Source organism: Athene noctua, chromosome 1, assembly GCF_965140245.1.
Source record: "Athene noctua chromosome 1, bAthNoc1.hap1.1, whole genome shotgun sequence".
NCBI classification, from domain to species: domain Eukaryota; kingdom Metazoa; phylum Chordata; class Aves; order Strigiformes; family Strigidae; genus Athene; species Athene noctua.
In genome coordinates, this window is record NC_134037.1 from 202,929,280 (window position 1) to 202,941,785 (window position 12,506).

The following is a 12,506-nucleotide window of genomic DNA, read 5'->3' on the forward strand; positions in this document are numbered from 1 at the left end:
AGTGTCCATGCATCTTTTTGAAACTTTCCAACTATATATGGTCATACTCACAATGAATAGTTAGTTGGGGCATTTTCTGTTATTGCTTATACTTTTTACAAACATAACATTCTGCTTTTTCCGTTTACTGTTATTAAAGATTTAAATATATTGTATTTTAACTGTAAGACCTGCAGTTACACAACATTCACGAGTTCTCACACAGAAATAAATTTAAATTCAGAAATTTAAAGTTCAAAAAATGTAGCAGAATTTCTGTTTCCAAGGCATTGTTCAATCTTTCTCAGATTTAGTGGACTTCATATGCAGGCTAATGGATTTCATGTCAAGATACTATATGTTTACTTTTTTTTTTTTTTTTGATAGAAACTTGGTGTATTGATCCATGCTATGTTTAGATCATGAAATCAAAGGCATTATACTTAAATTTATGCTTCATTTTATTTTCTACCAAATGGAAAAAATAACTATGGTAAACTTTCAGTTGTGCAGGATGTAAGCCTTATCCAATAAGACATTTTTCTTGTCTTCCTCTATTTTTATGGCCACTACATTGCCTTTCACTAAATTAAAGAAACACTGTTTTTAATATTCATAGGATATTTTTCCCCTATCATGTGATCCAGACCAGCACAGAAAATCATGTCCACCCAGATCTTACAGCTGGAATTACTCCAGGCTTCTTGAAACCTGAAATTATTTCCCAACCAAGAATTACTGTGTCCGGTATTTTGTTAGGTAAATCATTCCCCAGGCTCTTCGATATTCACTATAAGATGTTCTTGTTTAGAAATAGTTGCTCTTAGTCTGAATTCTGTACCATTATTGGTGGTGTGTGCCAGTTCTTCTACACCTTTTACAGACCTATCTTTAGCAAAATTGTTTGCAAAAATGTATTTGACAAAATTTGAAGTGTCACTGTGGTAGGTGACTCCATTCTGAGGGGTGTCAAAGGCCCCATATGCAGAACAGACCCGCTTCATAGGGAAGTCTGATGCCTCCCTGGGGCCCACGTCAAGGACCTCACAGCAAAACTCCCCACCCTAGTGAGACCCAAGGGCTACTGCCGTCTCCTGGTTTTTCAGGTATGTAGTGATGACATTGCCAGGAGAAGTCCTGAAGCAATGAAGAGAGATTTCAGATCCTTGGGGAACCTGATTAAGGGGTCAGGGGCACAAATTGTGTTCTCCTCCATCCCTTCAGTTGGGGGGATGGATGAAGGACAATACCAGATAACTCGTCAGATGAACTGGTGTTACCATCAGGGCTTTGGATTTTTCAATCATGGGTTGGTATACAGGGCACCAGACCTTTTGGCATCAGATGGGATGCACCTGTCCCTGCGGGGGAAGAGGGTCTTGGGGCAGGAGTTAGCTGGGCTCATTGAGAGAGCTTTAAACTAGATTTGAAGGGGGAAGGGGGCGAAACATCGGCCCTTCTGCAGTGCATGTATACCAATGCACACAGCATGGGTAACAAACAGGAGGAGCTTGAAGCCGTGATGCAACAGGAAAATTATGATGTCGTGGCTATTACAGAAACATGGTGGGATGTCTCCCATGACTGGAGTGTGACAATGGATGGGTACAAGCTCTTTAGGAAGGATAGACAAGGAAGGAGAGGTGGTGGGGTGGTGCTGTATGTTAGGGACTGTTATGATTGCTTTGAGCACAAGTGTAGTGAAGACAGGAGAGAGTGTCTGCTTCAGGAGGGAGGTAAAGAGAGCAGATGTTGTAGTAGTCTACTATAGGCCACCCATCCAGGACAGAGAGGGGAATGAAATATTCTATAGGAATTTAGGAGAAAGCTCACAATTGCTTGCCCTTGTTCTTGTGGGAGACTTTAACTTCCCAGACATCTGCTGGAAGTACAACACAGCAGAGTGGGACCAGTCCCAGAGATTCCTGGAATGTATTGGAGACAACTTCCTGATGCAGCTGGTGAGAGAACCGACCAGAGAAGGTGCCCTGTTAGATCTCCTCTTTGTGAACAGAAAAGGACTGGTGGATGGTGTGGTGGTTGGAGGATGACTAGGGCACAACGATCACAAAATAATAGTGTTCTCTATTCTTAGAGAGGCCAGGAGAGGTCTAAGCAGGACTGACATCCTGGACTTCAAAAGGGCTGACTTTGTTTTCTTTAGGCACCTGCTTGAAAGGATCCCTTGGGAGATGATCGTGAAGGGAATAGGGGTCCAGAAAGGCTGGGTGCTCTTTAAGAAGGAAGTCTTAATGACACACGAACTGGCCGTCCCCATGTGCTGTAAGAGAAGCTGGTGGCAGAGAAAACCACCCTAGCTAAAAAGTGAGCTTCAGCTGCAAATCAGGAAGAAAATGAGAGTTTACAGCCTTTGGAAGAAGGGGCAAGACACTCACAGTGATTACAAAGAGGCTGTGAGGCTATGCAGGGCAGAAATCAGGAGGTCTAAAATTAATTTGGTTTCAGCCATCAAGGACAACAAGAAATGATTCTAGAAGTGTGTCAGTAGCAAAAGAAAGACCAGGGAGACACTCCATCTCCTGCTAGATGTGGGAGGAAACATGGAAACATGTGATGAGAAGGCTGAGGTTCTTAATGCCTTCTTTGCCTCAGTCTTTAATAACAAGACTAGTTGTATTGAGGGAATCCAGCCTCCACAGCCAGAAGACAGAGGCTGGGAAAACCACCGCCCCACAATCCAGGAGACAGTCAGTGACATACTGCATCACACAGACATACATGGGTCTATGGGAATGGAAAGAATACACCCGAGGGTGCTGAAGGAGCTGGCTGGGGTGCTCGTCAAGCCATTTTCCATCATTTACCAGAAGTCCTGGCTGACCGGGGAGGTCCCAACAGATCGAAATTGGCCAATGTGATGCCCATATATAAGAAGTGTTGGAAGCATGATCTGGGAAATTACTGGCCTTTCAGCTTGACTTTGGTGCCCGGGAAGCTGATGGAGCAGCTCATCCTGAGTACCATCACACAACACATGCGGGACAACCAGATGCTCAGGCCCAGTCAGCATGGGGTTATGAAAGGCACGTCCTGCCTGACAAACCTGATCTCCTTCTACAACAGGGGGACATGCTTATTGGATGAGGGAAAGGCTGTGGATGTTGTCTACCTTGACTCTAGTAAGGACTTTGACACCGTTTCCCACAGCATTCTCCTGGTGAAACTGGGTGCTCGTGGCTTGGATGGGCACACGCTTTGCTGGGTAAAATACTGGCTGGATGGCCGGGCCCAGAGAGCTGTGGTGAACAGAGTTAAATCTCTTTGGTGGCCAGTCACGAGTGGTGTCCCCCACAGCTTGTTTTTGGGGCCACTCTTGTTTAACACCCTTATTGATGATGTAGACGAGGGGATGGAGTGCACCCTCAGTCAGTTTGCAGATGACACCCAGTTGGGTGGGAGTGTTGATCTGCTTGAGGGTAGGGAGGCTCTGCAGAGAGACCTGGACAGGCTGGAGCCATGGGCTGAGGCCAACTGGAGGAGTTTCAATAAGGCCAAATGCCGGGGGCTGCCCTTGGGCCACAACAACCCCCAGCAGCGCTACAGGCTTGGGGAGGAGTGGTTGGAGAGCTGCCAGTCAGAGAGGGACATAGGGGAGGGGGGGGGTTGATTGACAGCTGGCTGAACAGGAGCCAGCAGTGTGCCCAGGTGGCCAAGAAGGCCAAGGGCATCCTGGCTTGTGTCAGCAATAGCGTGGCCAGCAGGGACAGGGAAGGGATCTTGCCCCTGTACTCAGCACTGGTGAGGCCGCACCTTGATTCCTGTGTTCAGTTTTGGGCCCCTCACTACAAAAAGGACATTGAATGACTCGAGTGTGTCCAGAGAAGGGCAACGAAGCTGGTGCAGGGTCTGGAGCACGGGTCGTAAGAGGAGTGGCTGAGGGACCTGGGGGTGTTTAGTCTGGAGAAGAGGAGGCTGAGGGGAGACATCATCGCCCTCTACAGCTCCCTGAAAGGAGGTTGCAGAGAGCTGGGGATGAGTCTCTTTAACCAAGTAACAAACAATAGGACAAGAGGTAATGGCCTCAAGTTGCACCAGGGAAGGTTTAGACTGGATATTAGGAGGCATTTCTTTACAGAACGGGTTGTTAGGTGTTGGAATGGGCTGCCCAGGGAGGTGGTGGAGTCCCCACCCTGGAGGTGTTTAAGAGTCGGGTTGACATAGTGCTGAGGTATCTGGTGTAGTTGGGAACTGTCAATGTTAGGTTAGTGGTTGGGCTAGGGGATCTTCAAGCTCTTTTCCAACCTAGTTGATTCTGTGATTCTCTGAAAATCAGTTATGGTAAACATCATGATGTGACAAAGAGCTAGCCTACTTTGAAAGGTTTAGAGCCTCCAGACAGATACAAATAAGATAAGAAAAACAGACACATGTTAAATCATCCAACAGCAAAGGGATACTTTATGGAAATGAACTTGCAAGATAATAATTTGAATTTGACAAGGTGATAATTAAAGTCCCTAGATAGACTCTTTCCACATCTGTATGCTTTTCAGTGAAGTTGGTTAGCATATTAACTACTGTTGGAGAATATAAAAAAATATTCATAAGATGTTAAACTGCATATTGTTATTCATTTCAATTTGTATAATAACTGTAACAAAATGCAATACATACAGTGTTACACAAGAGGTAATAATCTTTATTATAGACTTATTTTAAAGCACATTGATACCATACGAGACTCTCAGATGCCAGTTTTATCCAGAGAAATTCAAACCATTTAATATTAATTAGTCTTTCTGGCAAAAACATGGTGATAAATTTCTTTTGAATGCGAAATACTGAGGTCAAGACATTTTCAGTGCAGTAGCTGGAACTATTTTATATTGTAGTTACTAAATAATGACTATCAATAGGTACTTTTACTGGAAATACTTTAATAGCAACAGACTTTGTGGAGAACCTTTGAAGCTTAAGTCTGTAATAAAAGGTTTGTTGTTACCCAGTGACAGCTTTTTGGATGAACTTTAAACAGATAGCCCCAAAAAACTCTTGGCGTATTGTTGAAGACCCAGTACTCTCTCACATGGAATTACTGAGTCAATGAGAAGGAATTAATATACTTCTATAAATGAAAAAAGTAGCAGTTGGCAATATAAACATTACACATCTATGTTACCTAGCAGATTTGGGTGTCATGTACATTTTAGATTGTGTTAAGAGTACATTTTTAAAGTAACTCTTCTGCTTGTCCACACTTATGTGGAGTCCTGTCATGCAGTGGTTTCAGGATGCTGAAACAGTAGAGGAATAGGTTTTGGGGAGCTCACCTAGCGCACTCTGGGTACAGATGGGCATTTGGACCCTTGGGGCCAGATAAGGGCTGCTCTGAAGTAAAAACACTACACGTTTCCTACACTGTGGTAGTCAGGTCCTTGGCACCAACTGCTCTGCTCTGCAAATCCACTTTAATGGACCACATTAATTGTTTCTGTAGACATAGTCTCAGTGTGACAGATAAGAGGAAAGTGCATGTACATTAAAAAACAACTACCAGAAGCACTGTGGGATACTTCAAGTCTGGGGAATGACTGGCAGCACCACCTGGAGAGAGACGGAAACTTTACCACTTAAGGTAAAGATTTAGTGTGAAGAGCTCAAAACGCTGGGAGAGCAAAGGATTATCGAGTCTGCCACAGGAGTGATTGTCATCTCTGAGTCAGTGGAGTGAAAAACATAGAAAACACGATGATATGAAAGTACTGTAAATGTCTATATGACCAAAAAGGATGTGTTTAATTTTTTTTTTTTTTTTTTTTTTTTTGTATTCTGTGTCCCTAAATGAAGGAAAACTTTGCTTTGACATAACTTTTCTCTTAAATTGACATTAGTCTGTCATCTTTTTCCAGTAGCAACATAATTACCATATAGCCAAGAATTTATGAATCATTTTGCAATGCTACATGTTTTTGTCAGCATTTAATGCTGCAACTTAGCACATGGTATTCATATTCTGTGTAGTGATTTCCATGCATCGTGTTTCTCTCATTTAACCGTGCCAAAACTTATTTTCAACTTGGAATATTTCTTCCTGACATTTTTATTCTTCTTTTCTAGTCTTCATATCAACACATCACTATCTGTAGAGAACATAGATGTCACAGTTAGAAAAAAGGCCAATTCTTTTGCAACTTGATAGATTTCCCCCATCTCTCATTTTCTTTTTGCTCCAAATCCTTCATTTAAAATAAAACAGTGCAAAACATCAAGTTCTGTAATGTACTAAGTCATTAGTCGGTGAAGTACTAAATGTCATTTAAGCATGGGTTTGTTATGATTTCCAAAAACATACAACGCAGTACTTCTTGATCTTGATCGATTTAATTCCATGCAGTTTAAGAGCATATTTAAAATCTTCATGACTGAGAAAAGATCAATCTTATAATAGCTTTTTTTTTCCCTAGTTAGCTGCTACACAATTGTCCCCACAGGAGGGTACAAGAGTTATAGGTTATAGAGGGTTAAAATTCACAATAAATAAATATTTTTTTATTACTTTATAATCACAAATTATACCTTCATACATGTATTCATACGTTCATACTTTTAAGGGAGATAAAAAGTGCATTAAATCTACTTGCCATCCATAAAAGAACTTTAGTATTGTATGTTAACCAACTCAGTATTAATATACATACCCCTATTGCATTGAATTTCCTTGGTTTCAGTTACAGAAATGTGAAAAGGGGAATGAGGTTTCCTGCTTTATCTCAATTCAGCAATCACCACTCTACTTCCTAACTCCTAAATTATATTGTACATTGCATTTCCAGCTGCTTTTGACCTAGCTGTGAACAGTTGAATTAAGTCTTTAATGCAGAGTCCCACCTGTGATAGAACATGCTGGGGTTTTTTTTTAGATGTACAATGTAATTTTAAAATATAATTTTCTTGGGGGGGTGTAATATCCTGGTTTTAAATCATGTTACAGTCATACAATACTTAATACAAATGCAGAATCATCAGGGAAAAAATATCTCTATTAATTACAACAATTGCATTTGCTAGAAATTCAGAACAAGGTAACTGGTTCTCAGAGAATTTTGCTTTCTGAGTTTGATGTTAACACAAAATAAGAGTGATAAATACTGTTTGCAAATACCGCAAAGTAGAGAATTTAATTTCCTGATGTTGAAAATGCCTAAAACAGGATCATTGTAACAGTGACCTATATGGTCAATTACAGAAGGGAAAAATGTGTTTTGAAATATATATATATATGTGTATATATATATATATATACACACACTGGTATATTTTAGTGGTATATGCCATGCAAAATATCATCTGGTGTAGTGTGACAAATTTGCCATTTGTATTTTTTTTTTTGTTGCTACTGTTTTAATGAGAGAGCTCTCCTTAAAATTGCAAAATGTAACACTTTAACTTATTTCAAAAATGTATTTCTTCAACACTGACAGACAAAAAATTCTATTCAAATTTAAAATACTTTGAAAAAAATTAACCTTCTCAACAAAGGAGAAAACAATTCTATAGGATTAAAATCTAATACCTGTGGAATAAAACCCAAAACAAACAAACAAACAAAACCAAAACAAAACAAAACAAAACAGAAAGAAAACTGTTAAAGGAAGAGAGAGACTTGAAAATATCCTTATAGAAAGTGCCTTTTGGTCACACACTTTCAACCAAACTCAGTTTAGCATCCTCTTGATTCATCTAGCATTTTGAATGATTCTCAATATATATTCTTGGGTTTGTATTTTTGTTTGGGCACAGCAGATGGATAAATGTGACTTTATTACATGAGTAAAAATTACAGAGGTAAAAATGCTCTACAAAATTTTAACACTGTGCCTTGCAACCAGGAATTCTTGTCTGATGGTTTTGGGAAACCTTAAATGCATGTGAAGTTCACCTAACGGCAGGAAAGATTGCAAGACCCAGGCCTAAAAGCAAAGGCTAGTCGAAGTTGTCTTAGTGGCCATTAATTACTATATACTTCAATTATATCTCACAAATAAGTGAAAGTGACTAACATTTTCCTTAATCTGAACCTCAGCTTGTAATGTTTGCAGTGCTGTCTGTCAGACACATTTAGATTAATGGGTTCAACAGTAAAGGTCAGTAACAAGCCTGAGGGTACACTGAAAATCCTGACGTTTGCCAGGTGTTACTTCTGGAGATGGCCTGCTATCACTTACTGACCAGTAGCCCATAGATAACAGGAACAGTAAGCCTTTCACCACAAAACTCAGCTTATTTGATAAGAAAATTGACATTCCAGCCCTTCCAGCCAGCATGATGTGTTCAGTCATTTCTAGGCATACCGTGAAAATGTATGGGACTGCTCTTATTTATATAGAGATCTGTGTCTGTGTGCATGCATGTGTATGCGTATGTGTGTCTGTCTGTCTCCCCATCTTTTGTCCCCAGCACCATGTCTCAATAGTCTCAGTGGGACTATTATTGCACTAAAACATCCATTCAGCAGGAGTGAAACAGCTTGCATTTATCCTTCAGGGAGCTGACTTAAAACAAGGGAGAAAAAAAAGAAAAAAATAAGAAAGTTGACTTCACATCCATTGTCATTCTGTGGAAGAGAAAAATAGGTGTTATGTATGACATAGTGTTGAAAAAAGCAAAAACTTGGGCTTTTCTAAAGAGTGAAAGTGGAAAGAGTATAAACTGATAATGCTTCAGGAAACATTTCCATTAAAAGAACAGAAACAATTCTATGATGTTTATCTACCTTTTAATTTGTATTTATTTTCTTTTCCCCTGAAAAAAACCAGTGTCATATTTTCTCAATTTATTTTTCTTTTCTGACTTCTTTTCCCTGTTGTTCATCTGTAACAGAGCTTACTTAAAACACTGGTTTTGAGTGGAGGGTAGTAGCACCTCAGGTTGCCCTGGGGGAAAAAAACAAACCAGCAGAGTACAGTAATAGCATGCAGAGCACTTCTGGCTGCTCTGAACATATTTAGGACTTTAAGATGCAGAATTCAGGAGCAGGGAGCCGTTGGTGAGAAAAGCAGTTGGATGCAGTCAACTTGAGCTTCAGAGATAAATCATTCAAGAGCAAGGTCATTATAGCCATGCTGTGAGTTGGGGGCCTCCCAGCCCCTCCCTCACCACCTCCCAGAAAGACTTTAAGAGAGATTAGAGCAGCAGGATGAGAAGACAAAAAGCCACCCTATTCAAGGCAGCTCTGTGCAAACCAGGCACAGATGCATTGTCTTTTTCACTGTTGTATGGGGCGGTGAGATTGCAACCCTGATGTCTGCCTTCTCTTCTGGCTCCCCGTCATTGACTGATCACTTTCAGCTGCATCATCCAGGAATTCACTCATTACTAACGATGAAAAGGTTTGCTTTCTTCAGTAATCACCTAGGCAGGCTCAGCTGCCTGCTTCTGCATTCAAGTAAATATTAACTCGCCTGGAAAGCCTTTCTCTGGAGTTGGTTGTGTGTTGTAATTACAGTGTGTTAAGAGAGAGACAGTGTTGTATCTACTATGCTGAGGGTAGCCATAAGGATGTAGCGAAAGAATATAGATGAGTTCTTAAGATTTAAACTGCTTTCAGCTAGTAGCAAACTTTAGAGCTCTAAGTTATGACAGCCACAGGCAAAAAGTAATGGGAGAGGGCTGTAAATTAGGACCCTGCTTTGTAAAACTAACCAGTGAGGAAACTGAGGGTCTACGGAGACAGAGCATAATCCAGGGACTGCAGTCAGGGATTTAACACAGTATTTTTTCTGAAAATGGAATAAAGCAAGACTTTTTAAACTGAGGTGAATAAAAGTTTCATAAATGCCAGTAAATGTTACACATTGGCAAATGCCAATTAATTAATTTGGATGTGTAATCGTGACTGCTTAAATTTAAAACCTTGCACTGAATTTGCCAGTGTTAAATGACTTTAAAGCAAGAAGAAATTACAAGCCTCTGAGCAGTTACTTTTCCCTCAGAAGTTTCTGGAAAGTGCTTCCTTACAAAACCAGATACAGGATCTCACCAGCTGATCTTTATAGCGTGCAGAGATAATAAATCATTGAATATTAGGAACTGAAATTTTTTTCATCATATATTTGTCACTGACAAGGCTGATTTGCCAAAACTATTTTTCATTATTTCTGTCAATTCTGAGCATTAGGAAAATAAGCTTTGAAAATTATCAGAATGCCTTATTTTGACATTTTTATTGAAAATGTCAAGTTTTATAGTTCAAAATTATTTTGTTTGGAAATTAAGCTAATTGTAGTGTAAAAGCTGACATTTATTGAATCTTACTTTTTAGGCTTTTCGTTTTAAAGCTTTTTTCTTTTCTTTTTCCTGAATCTTAAAATGTTTTGTCTGAAGTCTGGTTTGAGAAAGTTCTCCATATCTTAAGTATAATCAGGGAGATTAAAAATAATCCATCTCATTTTCCAAGCCATCACAACTTTAACCTCTTTTAATATTTGTGTATAATACCTGAGTAAGATCAGGCACCAAATGAAAAAGTAAACAACTTGGGTAATAACTACTACAATAGTAGATCATGGTTCCCTATTTACTTCATTCATGTAAATCCTATGGAAAGAGCAAAGTATTATTTATATAAAGTAATATGGTATCAGATTCCTTAAGATGTAAAATAGGAAAGCCTTCAAACACATTTATGAACCCTCACCTAACTCAACAATAATAGACTAGCTGTGCAAAAGCTATGTAAATATAATTGGATTTTTTGGTTCAGAAATGAAGATTTCATTCAATTTTGTTCAGTTGTCATTGAAACAACCTCCTATTGAATGAAAAACCATTTTGCCATAGTTAAAAACTGAACTAGGACCTCTAAATTTGACCTGCTTATAGAACTGTCTATGATGTATTTCATGCAGTGCATGAAGAATTTTATGTAATAATCAATGCTGACAAGAGTACTATGAGACCAAAATAGTCTGACGAAAACCAATCATAGTTATCAGTGTCTGAAAAAAAAATCTATTGACTTTTTTTCTGTTTGCTAAAGTACCTCTATTTGCTTCCCAAAATACAGTTGTTTTCTATGATTGATAAGTTCACTAGCTTTTAAGCTCATTCACATCCATTAGTTCTGCCTTTTTCCCCTCCCTGTTGAAAATCAGGAGCTGTCAGACTGAAATGTTCTTGCCAGACACAAATAGTATCCCCAGGGGTGGCAAAAACCACTCTGAATCTGTAAGAAATAGATTTTAAAGTGTTGCTTGTTGACACTGGTCATTCCACTTGCTTTACAGAAAATGTTGAAATAGAGGACAGACTGTATAAATATATACTATATACTACGAACACTGTTTTTAATGTCTCTTCCTAAAAACGTTTTTCTTAGACAAAGCAATAATACATTTGAGATGTTTCCAATAAAATTAATGGTGCAACAATGAAATCTATATGTTGATCCTTTACAGAACTAGAAATATTTCAGATGGTGTCTGCTGTTGTGCCTGATGCAAAGTCCATTAAGGCCAGCATGACTAATTTTTTTTAATTTTAATGAGCTTTGGGTCATATCCAGTATGTAAGGAACAGTCATTCATATGATCTTTAAACTTGCAGAATACATGATCCCACATTACAGAAACAAGATCTGTTCTGACTCAGCTGAAACAGATAGGAGTTGGGAAGTCGTCTGGACTAGGATTTTCAAATTTATCTCTGGGATACAAGAACAGGGGCTTCAAGAAAGCAGAGTTTTGGAGGAAAAGAAAACTAAAGTTACAACAGAATCACTGTTTCTTTGACCATTTTATGTGTGGCTAGCCCCACAGTCTTTTTTTTTCTTTTTTCTGTATGTCTTCTTTATAAAATGACTGACTACTCGCATGTAGGAATATGCATAGTTCATTTAGAAAAGAGTTGAAGCTTTTTTATTAGACATAGATTAAAAAGTGACCTGTTAAAAAAATATTTCCTTAACATTCCAGTGGTTTTTTTAAATGCTACTATATGTGTTATTAATGAGAATATCACTAATGGAGAAATTACAACACAATGTGTGAAAAGGTTTATATTCTATTTAAGGAATTCTTGTGATGAAGAATTATTTTCTATTTTCTTTTAACACATGGATATTGACTGGTGATAATGAAGAAGTCCTGAGATGTAAATAGTTTATGAAAAGTGACAAGTCTGCCCATTGGCTTATGTATTCCAACAATCTATTTTACCTCTGCTCCGTCCCCTGCCCACCCATCTTTCTGAGTTGCACTCTGAAAGGTTAGTTGCTTGTTTCACACATTTCCCAGGCCCAGCTGCTTTGTCTCAGCAGTGGCTTGGGGGAAACAGTGACTACAGAGATGCAGGCTGTTGGCCAAAAGGGATTTCCAAACACTGTTGTGCCATTGGCAATCTCCAATGTTAATTGGGCTGCTGCTTCCTGATGGCATATATGGTGGTTACCTACACCATGGGAGACAGCAGACCTGATTGAAATGAAACTGAAATATTAGGGGACAGTAAATGCAGGAGGAAATGTTGTTTATTGTTAACTGGCTGATGGATCATAAATAGTGTGTTGG